Consider the following 17,870-nt stretch of genomic DNA (forward strand, 5'->3'; position numbering starts at 1 on the left):
AGCACCAGACCAACTGGTGAAACTAGGGATGTTAGAGATTAACTGGCTAACCGAGAAGCTGATGCTTATCGGATAATGTTATCAGTTAAACGCTGGGGAGCCGTCTGCCGCCCCGGCACGTGCCAGGTCCCAGCAGTGGCTGCTGCCCCGCTCCCAGAAGACTCGCAGCAGACTCTGCACTATGAAGCTCATTTACTCTGTATACTGCAACGTGTGGAACCACTAAGATTTTTGACCAACTTTTGACGTCCCTAGTTGAAACTGGTAAAGAACAGAATGATCAGACATGTAGAGGTAGACGCTATGGTGGGGAAGAGACCGCAAGGGAATTACAATTCTTAGAGGGAGGTCAACAAACATGGACAAGGACAATCTGACCCAGTATGGCTGCTCTTCTGTTCATGGAGCTATTTCAGCTGTGAAAGTAGAAAGATGAATTATACTGTAATAATAGATTAAGTTCAAGGAATACTGTTTGTCCCTTTACAGGAAAGAGAAGATTATGTTAATGTTGTTTGTAGGAATGCAGGATGGATCAGAGGGAAACCAAGTGTGTCTGGGATAACAGGAAAAGGAACATTAGGTGTTAGGCAGAAAGTAATTGAGATAACCACGGAGATATGGACAGGAGATTGCTGAGGCTTGATATGGAAATGAAGATACTTGATTAGTCTCATGCTAATCATGTGAGTTTTGCCTCCTTTTTGGATCATGTTAATTTTGCTTTCTTTTGTCTGTATAAATCGAGGGGTTTGAGTCTTGTACGGCACTCACATTTTCTGGGTGTATTAGCAGAGCAGCTTGGCTAATAAACAGAGCGGTCTGACACATTTGTGAGTCCTGTGTCTGACTTTGACACAACCCACAGAACTATTGCAGAACTGCTGCACAGCAAGGGGGTGATCGATTCACCTCTTACCGTAAGAGTTACCTGAGCTAATGCTCTGAACCTGTCTATAGGCCAGGGGTGGGGAATATATGGCCCGCAGGCTGGATCCAGCCTGCCAAACATTTCCCCCCAGCCTGCCATAACCCTTTGGGCCAGGGCCACAGGAGTGTCCTGTAGCCACCAGGGCTCTCAGGTACACTGTGTGTTCACAGCGGCCCTGGCTATGCTCCTTTTGGAAACACCACAACCAGCTGCTGGGACAAGCATGTCTCTGCATGCCGCCTGGGGGATGGAGCACCCTCCCCCGCACCTTCCTCAGGGCTCCCATTGGCTGGAAACCAAGCAATGGGAGATGTGGGGGAATGCTTGTGGGCACAGGCAGCGTGTGGAGACCCACTGCTTCCCTGCCCCAAGAAGCGTGCAGAGCCGTGGTGAAAGCATAATATTTCTTATAGGTAATGTCCTCTTGCAACTTGGGTCCCTGCCAGCTCCGTTGGTTTTTGCCGCAGCTCAGACAGAGCTGCGCACCAGGGCGCACCCTCTTACTGTCACCTCTGGTGCAGAGGCGCCTTTGCCCAAGCAGTACAGCAGCCCGCAGTTTGAAGAGACATGGGGCCACCATGACATGCAAGAAGCCTTCCTGCCTGAATGCCCCACTGCACTGCCAGACTGGAGCCGCCAGGGCCAGAATCTGCACTTGGCACCCTCTTCCACAAACCAACCCCCTGCTCCAGACCACAACCCCCACCTGCACCCAGACTCCTTCCCAGATGTGCACCCCTCTGACTCCTGCTCCAGGTCAGAACCCCCTCCTGCACCCAAACTCCCTCCCAGATGTGCACCCCTCTGACTCCTGCTCCAGGTCAGAACCCCCTCCTGCACCCAAATTCTCTCCCAGTCCCCCCCCCCCCCCAAGAATAGCTGCTGTCGTCTGAGGAGGAAATGCTGTACTTTTCATACAGAATAAACTGCTTGACTCCCTTCGTTAAGTGCACATTGGGAGTCAAACTTGACCTTGGAGTGACACCCTCTCTAATTTCCCTAACTGGTATTTGTCCTGCTATTGGGACAGATAGTCTTGTTTATCTGGGTCTTGTTATTGTCGGGTATTGTTGACTTGGGCTGCGTGTCAGTTTGCTATTGTGGAGGCCAGCCGTGGAATGGGCATAACTGTGCTGGAGTCTGAGTCAGGTGTTGCTCCTGAGGGGAGTGTAGGTGGAACCAAGCCAAGGGGAACTGGTTTACATTACCAGAACACAGAATGAGCTTGCTTGGTGAGTAGAATTTGGCTGGGTATGTCTGGCAAGGTTGAGTAGGGCCAGGTTTTCTTAGTACTGAGTGTGGTTGGTAAGGGAAATTGGGCAGGTTGCCTGAGCACCAGAAGGGACCATTATGATCCTCTCATCTGACCTCCTGAACGTGGACTGGAGAATCCCACAGTGGCTATGTCTAGACTGGCATGATTTTCCAGAAATGCTTCTAACGGAAAAGATTTCTGTTAAAAGCATTTTCGGAAAAGCGCGTCTAGATTGGCACGGACACTTTTCTGCAAAAGCACTTTTTGCAGAAAAGCATCCGTGGCCAATCTAGACGCACTTTTCCGCAAAAAAGCCCCGATCGCCATTTTCGCGATCAGGGCTTTTTTGCAGAAAACAAATCTCAGCTGTCTACACTGGCCCTTTTGCGCAAAAGGGACTTTTGCCCGAACGGGAGCAGCATAGTATTTCCGCAAAAAGCACTGATTTCTTACAGTAGGAAGTCAGTGCTTTTGTGGAAATTTAAGCGGCCAGTGTAGACAGCTGGCAAGCTTTTCCGGAAAAGCGGCTAATTTTCCGGAAAAACTGGCCAGTCTAGACACAGCCAACAATTCCAGGATCAAGCCTGTCGTTTCTGGCTGGGCTATAGCCATTTAGAAAGAGATCCAGGTTTTATTTACAGACTCCAAGTCACAAAGAAACCTCCATAGTCCTAGGTAAGCTGTTCAATGGTTAGTCATTCTCACAGTCTAAAACGTACATCTTATTTCTAGTCTGAATCAGGAGCGGCTCGTGGAGAGCTGACGGCATCTGGAGCCCTAGGCGGAATGTGCGATGGGCGCCCCCGCCTCCATAGCCCTCAATGGCGTGACGTCATCATTGGAACTGGGCCCCCCCGGTCTGAATGATAAGAAATCTCTTAGCCATGTAGGTACTCATAGACTGGGAACAATCCTCTTTTGAATGAACTACATAGATTGCATTTCCTTAGTCTCTCTTTGGAAGGCAAGTTTTCCAGACTTCATCTTATTCGCTCCTTTTCAGAACTTCTCCGGTCTGTCAACAGCATTCGTTTTGGCGCGCGGATGCCAGACCCCTACGGTAATTGGGCCCGCCAGTGCTGAGCATGGACGTCGTGCCACCTCTTCACTTGCTGGCCCTTGCTTATGCATCCCAGGGGGCACTCCCTTAGGCACTCCCTTATTGCACTCCCTTAGCCACAGAGTGAAATGGGGTTTTCAAATAGCCAGCGGGGCTTTGCAAGCGTGTTCGACCAGATGCATTTCCCGCGGCCAGGGGCCGGGCCCAGGGGTGCTGCTGGCTGGGGGGAGGGGTGCCCAGCACAGGCAGGTTGGCCTGACACGGCCCCTGGGGGCGGGCTGCCCAGCTGGCCCTGGCCTGGCTCCCAGCGCTGCAAGCCAGGGGCGCGCGCCACCCGCCCGCAAGGGAGCGGCTCTGCACCACGCCGCGCGCGCGCGCGCCCGGACCCAGAGCCAACAGCGCAGCCGGCGCGCGCCTCCAACGGACAAGCCCAGCCCCTCACGCGCCCGAAGGCCTGTCAGCGCGGGCGCGGGGCGGGGGCGGTTTGCTGAGTCACGTGCCCCACTGCTCAGCCTGCGCCTCCCCGCGCGGGGCATTGTGGGAAGCGGCTGCCGGGCTGAGGCAGCCGAAGCTGGATTTAAAGGGGCCGGGGCCGGCCGCGCTGAGGGGACGGGGGGTGCCCGCGCCAGCGGCCCCGCCGCCTGAGGGGTGAGTGAGGCGCCCGCCTGTCTGGCGGGGGGGGCAGCAGCGCTGAGTGTGGGGCGCCTGGCCCGGGCACAGCTGGGGGGGCAGCGCGCGGGGGGGGGGCGGTAATGGGCGCGGGGGGGGGGCAGCGCGCGGGGGGGGGGGGGCGGTAATGGGCGCGGGGGGGGGGCAGCGCGCGGGGGGGGCGGGTAATTGCGCGGGGGGGGCAGCGCGCAGGGGGCGGTAATTGCGCGGGGGGGGCAGCGCGCAGGGGGGCGGTAATTGCGCGGGGGGGCAGCGCGCAGGGGGCGGTAATTGCGCGGGGGGGGCAGCGCGCAGGGGGGGGCGGTAATGTGCGCGGGGGGGGGCAGCGCAGGGGGCGGTAATTGCGCGGGGGGGCAGCGCGCAGGGGGGGCGGTAATGGGCGCGGGGGGGGGCAGCGCGCAGGGGGGGCGGTAATGGGCGCGGGGGGGGCAGCGCGCAGGGGGGGCGGTAATGTGCGCGGGGGGGGCAGCGCGCAGGGGGGGCGGTAATGTGCGCGGGGGGGGGCAGCGCGCGGGGGGGGGCGGTAATGGGCGCGGGGGGGGGCGGTAATGGGCGCGGGGGGGGCAGCGCGCGGGGGGGGCGGTAATTGCGCGGGGGGGGCAGCGCGCAGGGGGGGGGCGCCTCCCCCTGGGCCCCCGTCCCAGTGCTAATTGCTGAGCGGGGTCCCCTCGCCGCCCCTGCAGTCACCGGGGGGGGGGGGGGGGGTGAGGGAATCTCCCCTTGGGGCCCCGGCTTGCCCGGTGAGGGGGGGGTGCCTGTGGGCAGTGCCCCCCCGTAGCCGTGGCCAGCGGGTGAGGGTCGGTCGGGTGCGTGGTCCAGAGCCCGGTGCTGCCATCGCTGGGGCAGGCGCTGCTCTGGCCTTGCCACTGGCCTGTTGCCTGACCTCGGGCACGTCGCTCGCTTCGGGGCAAACGGGGCCGCGGCTGGGGCAGATGTGACCGTGAGGGGCGGCTTCCTAGCAGTCAGGGGCACCAGTGCATGAAGACCCTCGGGGAGAGGGAGCGCTACTGCCTGGCCTATTTAGAACTAGGCTGGACCCAGCTCTCCAGATCCTGGGGATGGATGAGAGGGGACCACTCCGGTCTCTTCCATACCCAGCACCTCAAAGTTTGACCTGAGCAGAATGAGTGTTGTAGGGAGAAATCTGTCCAGTTAAGGACAAAGTCCAACTTCAGTAACCAGATGTCTGCTTGCCCTTGGTATGTGGCAGAACCATGTTAGTCAGTGGCTTGTGATGACGCATCCAGGGCTACCTGCTCTAAAGCACAGGGTCTTTCTGCACAGCCTACTTCAGGGAGCACTTGGCTAGTGCTGTGCTATGATGGCAAAGCGGGTCTGGCAAAGGCAGGAGGTAATCAAGCCCTTCACTTGTCCTGCTTTTTGTGTGGCTTATCAGGGGCCTTAATTATCAGGGACGGCAGAGCTGGGTATGAAAATCCATGATGAGTGTTCACGTCTGGGTAGGAGGCAAAGTCCGGAATTCAAGCTGGAGCAGAGCGTTCCGCTGCTGTTGGAGTGTGGTGACCTGCACTCTCTCTCACTGTATGTAGTCTTATTTGTCAAACTAACAATAATAATAGCAGAAAATGTACATCAGTTGGTCTTCCTTGTTTGATTGAAGAGCACTTCTAGTCTGCATACTACAAGTGCTCCTTCCATTGTCGGGAAGGTAATCATCATTGTTCCCTTACCCTAGATTCTTCTGGGGAAAGAATTAGGGTACAGAGTCTGTACAGAGACTTAGTTGATTGGAATGCAGCGTGGTCCCAACACAGTGGAACAATCAACATACAGTACTCAACTCTGACAGTCCGTCAAATCTAACTTGTGTGCCGAGAGCCCCAATATTAACCCCACCTCCAGGGTCCTGCATGGCAATGCCTTAGCTAGAAGCCAGCCATGGATAGCTTTCAGGGAGTGCAATTTTTGTCCTCGCCATGCTTAATGAATATTTCCTAGTTATGTTCCCCACACTTGAGCTACTGCTCCCCCCCTTCAGTAAATGTCCTGTGCTGTCCTTCCACAGGTGCATGTCTACTGCCTGTGCTCCTGCACAGCAGTGGGATGAGGGAACATGGCCAACACTGAGGAAACTAGAGGCTGCAGGCTATGGATGGCCTGCTGAGGAGCTGCACAGAAGTAGTCAGGACTATTCTGGGCATGGGTCCATAGCTGAGGAAGCATTTTTGAGAGGGGGAGGTTAGGGAGAGAGATGCAGCTATAGGACTTAGCTGCCAGAGTAAGGTTTGCTGACTGAAAGAACTGTCCTCATTGGGTTTGTCTGCACTGGAATTGAAGTTAATTGATTGCCAGTTAACTGGAGATAGCCAGTACATACTATTGTGGACACTACAAAGTCTGCAGGAGTATGGCACAGCACTAGGCCTTGTGTGCCTGTTTGCATTTGAAGAATTAATCCTATCAATTGTGTACTGAGGTGCTTCCTTTTATAAAACTTTTGTGGATTTTTTTCTTTTTCCAATGTTGGGATGGGATGAGAGGCTGAAAATCTCCACAAACTTGTGAAGATCACACTGCAGGCTTTAGCATTTCCCAGCCCTTAGCTCTGGTGCCATGTAGCCGTAAGTCTAACCGGGATGCTCCCACTCTGTCTAGCTTCTAACACCCCACGCTGTGTGTTTTCTGATAATATGTTAACCTTGGTCATAAACACAATGTGAGATGTGCTCTTGAAACAACTGATTGCAAATGAAAATACCTGCTTTATGACCATGTTAACTCCCTTCTCTCCTTTGTGGCGAGGCACCTGCCTGCTCTGAGGAGCAGGATGTTCAGATCTGCATGCTATTCATAGAGAGAGGGTTAGTGGAAGATGATCTCTCTTCGGAAGGTAAGAACTCCCACTTGCATTAGGAGGGTGCATAGGAAAGTTGTAAGGGGACTGCACAAATGGTGTTTCTGTGTAATGTCTGGAGAATGAGTTGTGAAATTGTGTTGTTCTAATGCAGTGGGTAGTTGAGACAGGCATGATGGAGGTGTTTGCTCTGCGTGTGGAGGTGAGGTGTTGACATCTGGCTAGTAATAGGCAGATGAACTGGAGGATGCTCTGCAGCTGGGGTAGGTGATGGTTGGCAATCCATACTGGAATGCAGTTCCTGGTCTGAAGTTTGAAGAGGAGCCGGCATGTAGTATTAAGTTTGTTTGGGAAATATTATACATATAAACCTCTATTTCAGAGTTTGTATGAACTGATTGTAGGTGAGTATCCTCTGTCTTGCTAACATTTATATCATAATAGCCTAGGTTTTAACAGTAATGGTGTTTGCTATCCACACAGTGACGCAACCTTAATTCATATGACAGGTGTGCCTGCTAGAGCAAGAGTCTAGAGTCACTGTGTCCTGCTGGAGCAGCTGTAACTCTCTCTGGGCAAGGGACAGGTAGGGCTGGACTTGAGCTACCTTAGAAGCAGGGCAGAGTTCATATTTACTCCTAAACAAGGAAAGTTTTGTTTTTCTTGGCACAGGCACAGTAATAAGATTTGCCTTAAACATTAGAATCATAGAATCCTAGGGTTGGAAGAGACCTCAGGAGTCATCGAGTCCATCCCCCTGCCCAAAGCAGGACCAGCCCCAACTCATTCATCCTAGCCAGGGCTTTGTCAAGCCAGGACTTAAACACCTCTAGGGATGGAGATTTCACCCCCTCCCTAGGGACCAATCCCAGTGCTTCCCCACCCTCCTAGGGAAATAGTTTTTCCTAATATCCAACCTAGACCTTTCCACTGCATCTTGAGACCATTGCTCCTTGTTCTGCCATCCGTCACTACTGAGAACAGCCTTTCCCCAGACTCTTTAGAACCCTCCTTCAGGAAGCTGAATCCCCAGGTCCTTTTCTGCCAAACTGCTGCATAGCCAGTTGGTCCCAAGAGTTTACTAAGTGTTCCTTCTCCATACTGAGTGGAAACCTGCCCAATTTAATGCTTGAGTAAAGCTCCTAGCCCCAGAAGGCCAGGCAGATTCCTTACCCCATGTGTGCATTTTCCTTTTACAAAAGGTAAAATGCTAAGGGGTGGGTGAGCCTGTCCTGAGAGAAAGTGTTTGATGGGGGTTGAAGCAGTTGTGCAGTGCACTGTACAGTCAGTCCCTGTCCTGAGGATCTGATAGTCTAGTTAGGCGTTATCTTCACTGATACAAAAAGTGGGTTTTACAGTGAGATAACTAAGGCCTATTTGTTATGTTGCTGTGGAGCCCTAGTGGAGCTGAGATGCTGGAGTTCTTACTGTGATGCAAACTCAGCACTGCACCCCTGCCCTGGTTTGCCCTCACTGGTAAAACTGTAGCAGCTGGTCAGTACTGGGATTCTGCAGGGAGAAGGCAAAAACACGCTAGTTCTATCATGGTGAAAACACACTTTGGAGACCAGAGAAAACAAGTGGCTATAACAAACGTTCAGCAGGAGAGGGTGAATGATGATCTCTTATTGATACCCTGCAGAAATAGGGCGAAGAGAGTGTTATGCTGGGCTCCTCCCCTGTTCACCAGGGACATTGCATAGGATAGGACCAGACCCTGAGTCTGCAGGGCTTGTAACTATAGTAGTGAGGTGGGGGAGAGATCGCTGATTGGGGAGCCATTTTACGGAGTGTTCAGATGGCAGCACTTCCCTTGTGTTCTTATACAGATGGACATATTTGATCAGGGTGGCCAGGAACAAAAACTAACTCCTCCCAGCCATGCTGTGTGCTTCCTGGCAGTATGGTGGATGTCAGCCTGGCAATGAGTGCATGGCCCCCGTGTCTATTCGATTGTGAACTCTCGGCAGGGTCTGTCTCTTGTGCTGCGCATATAGAGCACCTGCTACTGTCGGGTGGTAAGCGCTACTGTTACACAAATAGCTAATAGCCCGGCAGTGCCAGAGGGAGCTATTGCCTAATTTGAGAGTTCCTTAAGCTCCACTTTTGTCCTGAGAGGCTGGGGCAGGGCTCAGGCTGAGCATGTGGACGAGTGCAATTCCAAACAGGATTGCTGACTGAACCTCTCGCTGTAACCCAGAAAATCTTTAGTCCTCTGCTGGGGGAAGGAGGAGGAGGTGGCATCAGCACTGTGGGCCAGGTACTGTCCCTAGGATCCCACTAGAACAGCAAGACAGGAAGTTTTGGTTATAACCATAAGGCAGGGCCCTCTGGGTCATGGCCTTGGTGCTGTGCTGTGCTCGCTGGGATGTCAACTGCCTCATAGAGGCAGAAGTCTGTGGGGACGTGGCATGCCATGCTGGTGGTTTTTTCCACCACTGTTCAGCCTTCTTGTGCTCCCAGGGGAGTCTTGATGGTTTCTCTGTAGTTTGGCTACACCTCCTCCCCAGCCCACTGCAGTAAGAGGGGGTTGGTTGCTGAGCTGCCTACTGTCTCTGGTGCCTGTGTGAAGGGAGGTCAGAGCAGCAGCAGATGCTATCCTCTTTGTGTCTGTAACAGCATCCGGCAGTTCTCCTGTCTCTACAGCTTCCCTGGGTGTATGAGTGCTAATACCTGGATTCCTGCCGAAGCCTGTCAGGTACCATTCCTTTCTGGTGTAGGGTGGGATGAGTCACATCCTGGGGAAGGAGGGAGGGCTGGCTCCATACCTTCCTGTAACAAAGGCTGTACTTGGCCATGCTTTTGCTGTGAGTTAGACTGGAAACCTCCACTTGGGTGGTTCTGAATTAGGCTTGACAATCCTTGTAAATGTGTAGTAGGAACACCCCTGCATTGGCCTCCAGTAAAGGACTGGATGGGATATGAGGGGTTTCTTTTTTTTTTTCCTCTGGGTTTGCTTATCTGGCAGATGAATGTTGGACAGTCTCTGTGGCCCTGCTGCAGGACAAAGCATAAGAGACAATGCCACACTCTCTTGCTTCTCTGGCAATTGCAGAGCTTGAAGGTCTGTCTGCTTTCTAAAAAACTGGATTTTTTAAAAAAAATTCTGCTTTTACCTTAATGTCCAGAGTATCAGGTCTTGTTTTTCTGGAGAATCCCTGGGGGCAGGGGCTCAGCTGTAGTCGAAGAGCTCTCTCACCACTTAATTAGAGGTGTGGGGAATCTTGTGCAAAGAGACCTTTTATTCCAAGTGATTGTGTTTCGGTATTAACAAAAAAAAATAATTTGAAATGGCCAGAAAAAGAGAATCCCTGCTTTCCACCAGTTAGACTCTCTGCTTCCCCAATGTTAGTGATGTCACAATCCTACTCTTTCACCAGGTGGCCCTCAGGTAAATGAGATCTAAATTATTTTGAAAATAAACACTTAAAGCCTCATCTTGCATCTTAAAAGCCATAGTCTCTCCTTTTCATCCTAGAATAGTAATAGAAATGTAGCTGTGTTAGTCTGGTGTAGCTGAAGCAAAATACAGGACTATGTAGCACTTTAAAGACTAACAAGATGGTTTATTAGATGATGAGCTTTAGTGGGCCAGACCCACTTCCTCAGATCAAAAAATATTTTTTTGATCTGAGGAAGTGGGTCTGGCCCACGAAAGCTCATCATCTAATAAACTATCTTGTTAGTCTTTAAAGTGCTACATAGTCCTGTATTTCTTTTCATCCTAGGCAGCTTAGTCTCCGCTATGAATCAGTTATTTTTCTCTCTCATTGGATGTTAGTGAGTTTCTGTTTCCTGAGGTGCACAGCTGAATTGACTTTCCTTTGCCCCATCCCCTAATCATCTTGTCCTGTGACTTGGTCACTAGGATCCATGGTCTCTCTTTTATACAAAAAAAAAATGTAGTCCCAGTCCCTCTCCCTCTGCTGCCTCCTCAAGAACCATTTCAGTATTTTCCTACCTTCATTGGCAATAATGCAACATGTATCATAACCCCTTCTATATGCTGGGTTCCAAAATATTGGGGCAGGCAGTAAAGGGGATAATTTACATAGGCATTTGTAAATAAGTTAATGATGACTGACCACTATCTCTCTCCCCTCCTTCCCCGCATGGTATGTCTCCCATCACCATAGCCTCTGAGCACTCAGGGGTCCCTGACCCATTGCCTGATCTAGTCCCACAGCATCCAAGTCTATGTCCTGAAAGTTCCGGGTGGCACAGAACTATTAGAGCCTATTAAGTGCGAGGAGGTGGTGGCTATATTACCACTATAATTGCACATTGGATTGATTTTAATCACCAATTTTGATTATTTACATTTACAAGAAGGAAATCTTGAGTTAATTCATCCGTTGTAACCTTATTTTGCATTTATACGTTTATCTTCCTAAAGAGATGTTCTTATTAATTTGTAACTATTAAAACATGAACTAAACAGGCTTTACACTCTATTTTTTTGCTAATGTATAAGCAATTATATAACTTATCTTACATTTATCAGGCTTTTTAATTTTTGCATTTGTTTACTATAGTGTATGATGTATTTCTTATTTACGAGATTAGTATCTTGTCTTGTGACTCGTTTCACACTTAGATGAAAATTTGAATGAAATAAATGCACAAAGCTCTTAGTACTGTATTAAATTAATATTAATTTAAGTAAGCAAAACTACCTGGGGGTGTGTGTGCTGGATGTGTAAACATTTTTTCTAAGTGTATCATAAAATGTTTTATTGAAAAGTAAGGAAGCGTTATTTGTACAGGGTGCATTGAACGGTTTTAGTCAATGGGTACTTTGAGAATTTAAAATTGTTAGCGCTCATCCTCTCACACAAATACTGTATTATTAAATTGGAAGAGGAAAACAAGCCTTCCTGCTTTCCTGAGTGGGATCTCCACTTGGAACTGACTGGTTGTTGAACTAAACTAGTTGAATAAACTCAAAATAAGAAAGTATTCTTTCTCCACCTGTAGAAGAGGCTTCTGCTGTCAAAAACTAGCTTAGCACATCAACAAACTCTGGTGGTAGGTGCTTAACCAGTGTCTTCTGTCAATTCAATGGTTTAACTTTCCTTGAAACTTTGGTAGCAAACATGTACTGCTCACCAGTTAAACTGAATTTTATATCCCTAATGGGGGTACTGTGTCCAGCTCTAGTGTCTACAACTCAGATGATTATAATGATGATAAATCAGTGCTCAAAAAAGAGCAGTGAGATGGATTAAAGGACTGAAAGAAATGCCTCAATAGTAGATTGAAAGAGCTAATTCTTTGTAGCTTAACAAAGCAAAACTAAAGGGATGATTTGATCAGTTTAGAAGTAGTTTCATGAACAAAAAATTGATAATGGGCTCTTCAGTCTAGCATACAAAGGTCTAATAAGGTCCAGTAGTTGGAAGTAAAAGCCAGGCAAACTCAGGCTGGAAATATGATGCAAAATTGTATGTGAGGTTAATTAAGCATTAGAACAACTTAACTATAGTTGTAATGGATTTCTCTGTCACTGGTAATGTTAAAATCAAGATTGGGTGCTTTTTCTGAAAGCTGTGCTCTAATTCAAACACAAATTCAGGGAAGTCCTATGACGTGTTTTGTGCAGGAGGTCAGACTAGTCACTAGATAGTCACAACAACAAGGAGTCCAATGGCACTTTAAAGACTAACACATGTATTGTAATATTTGAGGAAGTAACCTGTAGCTCACAGATACCGAGGGGGAAAAGAAAGACCCTCCTGGCCTTAGAATCTCTGGATGTCATCTATCCGCTCTGACTAGGTGCTTTCTAGTTCAGTGGCTACTCTGCTTTCAAATGTCCAAGCAACGGGTTTCCCATCTCCGTCTTCTTAGGAACTCGTACACAGGCGGACATACCTCAGGGTCAGGAAAGACATAAGCACACCTTCCAGCTTTCCCATTTTGGATGCTAAGGGGATGTCTGTACTGCAGTTACACACCTACAGGTGACCTATACCAGCCGACTCCGAATTGGGCTAAGGAGCTGTTTAATTGTGGCTTAGATGTTTGGGTTCGGGTTGGAGCCTGGGCTCTAGGAGGCTCCCCCTTGCAGACTACAGCAAACTCTTCCATGAACTATGGACCAGCACAAACCTCACCACTTTCTGCTCCAGGTACAAGGCACCTTTCTTTGACCTGTCTAATATAAACACTCACATAAACCTATCAGTGGCCAGCAGTCTCCTTCCCCAGTACCTAAACAAAACACTGCATTGCACATGCTTCTCCCTCCGGGGAAAGGATGAGAGAACAAACAGCACGTGACCTGTGTAGTTGATGAGATGGTGATGAGTTTAGTTTGGGGAGAAGAGACAATGTGGTGGGTTAGTGATTCTCTAGCTCCTGATGGAGAAACCCAGAGCATATGATGGACGGCATACTGAGAAAGTGTCCTTTGCGCTTTGCCCTTTCCAGCTAGGGGTGTCCGCTCCAAGCTCAGCGGCAGTGTGTTTGCTCCACCTCCCATTGGAAAGCTGTCAAGTCCGAAGCGCAGTCTCTTGCTACTGGATAAGGCAAAAATTTTCTTATCAGGTCTTCCCTCTTCTGTCCTCTCAGACTTTTGGCTTCTCAATCTATGTCTACGCTGCCACTTTCAGCACTAAAAGTTCAGTCGTTCAGGGGTGTGCAAAATCAGTAATGGTTTTAGTGCTGAAAAGTGCCAGTTCCGCTCGTTCGGGATGGCATTTTTTAAACACTGAGGCTATGTCTACACTCGTGCCTTCTTGCACGAGAAATACACAAATGAGGCTAAGCGTGGAATATCGCCGAGCCTCATTTGCATATCTAATGAGCTGCCGTTTTTGCAGAAGAGGCTCTTGCGCCAGAAGGAGCTGTCTACACTGCCCCTTCTTGCACAAGAAAACCCCTCTTGCACAATGCTGTTATTCCTGAAAATAATCAGCATAGCGGCATTGCGCAAGAAGGTTTTTCTTGCGCAAGAAGGGGCAGTATAGACAGCTCCTTCTGGCGCAAGAGCCTCTTCTGAAAAAATGGTGGCTCGTTAGATATGCAAATGAGGCTTGGCCATATTCCATGCTTAGCCTCATTTGCATATTTCTCATGCAAGAAGCCATGAGTGCAGACCTAGCCTGAGAGAGCTCTTCCTGGCACTAAGGAGTGACTGCACTACCCACATTACAGTGCTGCCACTGCTGTGATGTGGGCAGTGTAGACATGCCCTCAGTGTGTAATGTAACTAATGGGGTTGGAGAGAGGGATTCCTACAGGCCATCCACCGCCTGACTCCCTTCTGGCGAAGCGATGGCTGCTCTTATTGTGGTGAGGAGAGTGGTATATTCTAGAGCCGTGGTCACCAACCAGTAGATCGCGATTTACCGGTAGATCTCAGGGACTCCACGAGTCACTCTTGAGCCCTCTCTGAACTGCACACCTGCACAGTGCATTTACATTAGATTTCCTCATGTAATGTAGGTGGGGCTTCAAGGAAGGGGCGGGGCAGTAGATCTTCGCCTGTTCTGAGACTTAAAAAGTGATCTTGGGTATAAAAAGGTTGGAGACCACTGTTCTAGAGGGGATCCTCTCGCTTTCAGGTCTGCCTGACCCTGAGGGATGCCCTGCCTGAAGGACTTGAACACTTCTCCTCTCTACCGTCACCTCAGGAAGCCCCTAGATGCCACAGCCCAGCTGATCTTGTGAGTGCTGCCAAGAGTAGTTTCTAGAAAGCTATTGGAGGCCCTGGTCTTCCTGCCAGTCTCAGTTCAGCTGCCAGGCAGCTTGCTCTTCTTGAGGAGTGGGAATCCATCTGCCCCACCCCTCTGGGGATGAGCTATGGTAGCAGATTTCCACAGACTCCTTAGTGGGAAAGCCTCCACTAAAGCACCCACTGCCCTGTCCCCAGGAAGCAGGTCTCTTGGGCCTTTGTCTCTTGCTAGGAGAGAAGCCTAGTCTGTCAGCCTGCTCAGCACATTCTGCAAACACTGCTTTGTCTGCACTAGGCTTCCTGGCCAGCAAGTATTAGCTAAATTCTAGCGGAGGCAAGCCAAGGGTTGCTCAGGCATCTCCTGTTCTCTGTCCCTCCCTCTGCCATTGAAGTGGGGTGCCCCAGGTCCAAAGCTGCTCAGCTGGGGCTGCCTCATCGTGAAGGGTGAGCTCAGGTGTCTTCTGCTCTCTTCTTAGAAGCTGCTTTGCCCTTCCAAAGAACCTTGGAAAAGCTTTGCCTTCCCAGACACAGAGCACACAATGCCCTTATCAATGGTGGGGGCCAGAGAGGGTTTTCTCTTGAGCTTGCATACAGTAGCGGGTCCCAGCCAGCTTGAAATTCGCACCCGTTGCCATAGCGCTCCCTTGCTGTCTGGAGGGCAGTGTGCCAATGTGGACCTGCCAGCACTGCCAAAGCTGTAAGTGGGGCTTTCCTGGAACTCCAGGCAAATCCATGGAGGTTGTAAATTTCAAGGGCAATAAACAATTGTCTGTGTTTGGCGCTTCCTGTGAGACTGGTCTGGGCCCATGAGAGGGCGCTCCTTGACTGTGATGACCTTACATTTCTTGCCCTGCCTCTCCCCAGTACTTAACAAAATTGGACTCTGAATGGGGAATAAGAGGAGGCAGCCAGAATGCTGCTCTCAGTCCTTGAGACCATGATTCAGGCTGGAGGATTCCCTTTCTTCCTCCCCCCTTGAATAGACAAATGGGGGTTTGGAATCCTCCTCTTAAGCAAAAGCTGTCATCCTATTGGACACAGCTAGGTCGGACATAGGTCTTTGGCTAGGCTTTGCCCCCAGGGCTCCACTGTAGAGTAGCTAAGGGTGGTGCTGCTGAGAACTCTTATTCCTCCCCCCACCCTCCAGCTGAGCCCTAGCCCCAGCATGCCACAGGTGTTCCCTTTGTATGTGCAAGTGTCAGATGTGGGTATTGATAGACACTTGTAAATGCATAAACAGTACAGCACTGGAGCGGAGTGCATCGAGTGGAATAGCAGCAGGGGCTGCTGTGAAGCTCAGGTGAGGAATGGCAGGCGTTCTTGCAAGCGAGGCACAAGGTGCATATTCAGAGTTCTGGGGCTCAGGCCTGCAACAGCTTGACATGCTGCAGAGCTCTGTGTGGTCAGGGCTGGAAAGCCAGGAGGTTGCTCTGGGGCAGGATTCCTTGGTTCTATTCTCTGTTGTGCTTGTGAGACATTTGCCTTGTCCAAGTCTCTCCCCCTCCACGTCTTGTTTTCCCTCTCTAAAATGGGGTCTGAAATGCATTAAGATCCTGTGATGAGAAGGCGGTAGAAGGGAGAAGTGATGTTTACGGAGAGGTTGGTGGGTTTTTTCCTCTGTGGATTTGGAAATCACCAAATTTGTTTTAACTAGCGGCTAGGCCTGGAAATTGACCATTCCATTCAAGGGCTGAGATGGAGCAGTGGAAAAATCTTGTCCATTTGAACAAGAGGCTGAAAACTTTAGGCTGCTCTGAGTTGCGAAAATCTTGTGATGTTTTTTGTCCACACTTTGGGAAAAGGAGGTGACGAAGCCCTGTGGCATGTATTTCTGGCCTCCCCTTGCTGTCAGAGCACAGGAAACCAAGTAGTAGACTAACACTAGAAATAGAGGAAAGTTTGATTTTTGCCTTTTAAAACTTCGGGGAGGTAGTGTGTTGCTAGCCATCCTGGCAGAGCTCCCACTCCTCATTGTAGTCCATAGAGTTCTAGTTTTAGCATTTGATTTATTCAGCAGTAATGCCAGGAAGCTGCAGGCCTGTCTCCTGTAAGACCTTGGCTTCAGCAGTTAGCAGGAGGCTTGAGGGCTCTGGTCTTTGCACAGATAAATGGCTTACGCTCACCACTAAGTTTTGGGGAATAGAGTGTTTAAGGGGAAAGTTTGTCCATAGTGATGCTAGCCAACCACAGGAAAATGAGCTAACACCAGCTTTTCGCTATTTTAGGCTGGGAACATTTGCAGATGTCTGACCACGAGAGTGCCATGGCAACAAATAGATGTAAATGCTAAGTTGAGATCATTAATCTACTAACCTATAGCAGACGGGCACCCCAACATTAGTAGGATGGTGACCTGCAAATAAGGGAGAGGGGAGAAATCCTAACTGAATATGCATTAGACATAATGGCATCAGCATCTCATACAAATTGTAGCCCAGCCTGTGAGCAGGTGTGAGAGATGTAGCCTTTAGGACAGGGATGGGCAGTAATTTTTGAAAGGGGGCCACTTTATAAATTTCTGAATTGGCCCTAGGCTGCCCCAGAAGGGGTGGGGCCAGGGGACTTGTGATGGGGTACGGTCACAGACAATCCCTTGGGGGTGCCTCCTGGGGTGCTGACACGGCCACTGCCTCTCGCCTTCCTGCTCTCTGGAGCTCCTCACCGCCTGGTCCTGCTGGGCCAGGTCCTGCTGGACCAGCTCTGCTGGTCTCCCCAGCCAAGGCCCTGGGCTGAGGTCCCTGCCCCCACCGAGAAACAGTACAGACAATGAACCACTTCAGGTCCTAGGAGAGTGCAGTTTAGGGCCAGCCTCCTGAGAGAGCACTCCCCAGATGGGATCAACCCCCCCAAAATTAGGTAAGCCCCCTTTAGCAATGAAAGGGGGAATGTGCACACTGGCTGCCCCCCCCCCCCCGGTAACAATCACTTACACTGGGTTTGATAGAAAATAAAAATGGTTTTATTAAATTGAAGCAGTAGGATTTAAGTAGTAATAAGAGAAAACAGGCAGAGCCAAGTAGGTTACAAATCAAAAGAAACAAAACTGCTTGGCTAATTCTCCACTGAAACCTCAGTGCAAACTTAAACTCACCCTAAACCCTCTTTTCCAGCTGCCACTCTAAACGAGGGCTGTCTTCCCCACCCTGGGGTCTCAGGCTCCTTCCTTCAGGTGCAGCCCAGCCGAAAGACCAAGGCCTCTCCTCTCCTATTCTTTTTGTTAAAGAATTGAGGCCCCTCCCTACCAACCACAAAAGAGATAGTTTAACAGTTGAGGGTAACACCTTCCATGTCTCTCATTCACATGTTTGAAAGCCACAATGTATTCCCCACTCCACGTGTCTAATTTTCCACACACAAATGGTACATACAACAGAGTAAGATGATAAACACAACCAGCAGATCATGACATGAAGATCGATGGGTTACATGAAATAATTCGTTCAAACCACCTTTGAGTTATGT

General features: G+C 50.1%; 1 protein-coding gene across 6 annotated transcripts in view; it reads left to right on the forward strand.

Annotated features, from left to right (window-relative positions):
- The first annotated feature begins 3,737 nt into the window (after positions 1-3,737).
- Positions 3,738-17,870, forward strand: part of KLC4 (kinesin light chain 4) — a 56,004-nt gene continuing 41,871 nt past the window's right edge. For 5 of the 6 annotated variants that reach the window (XM_075925927.1, XM_075925929.1, XM_075925930.1 and 2 more), the window contains exon 1: positions 3,738-3,894. The gene's annotated coding sequence lies outside the window, so the exon portion shown is untranslated. Of the gene's footprint in view, positions 3,895-14,298; positions 14,401-17,870 lie in introns of all 6 variants that reach the window. The other variant, XM_075925928.1, reaches the window with a different exon arrangement.

This window comes from Pelodiscus sinensis, chromosome 3 (assembly GCF_049634645.1).
Source record: "Pelodiscus sinensis isolate JC-2024 chromosome 3, ASM4963464v1, whole genome shotgun sequence".
Lineage (NCBI taxonomy): Eukaryota > Metazoa > Chordata > Testudines > Trionychidae > Pelodiscus > Pelodiscus sinensis.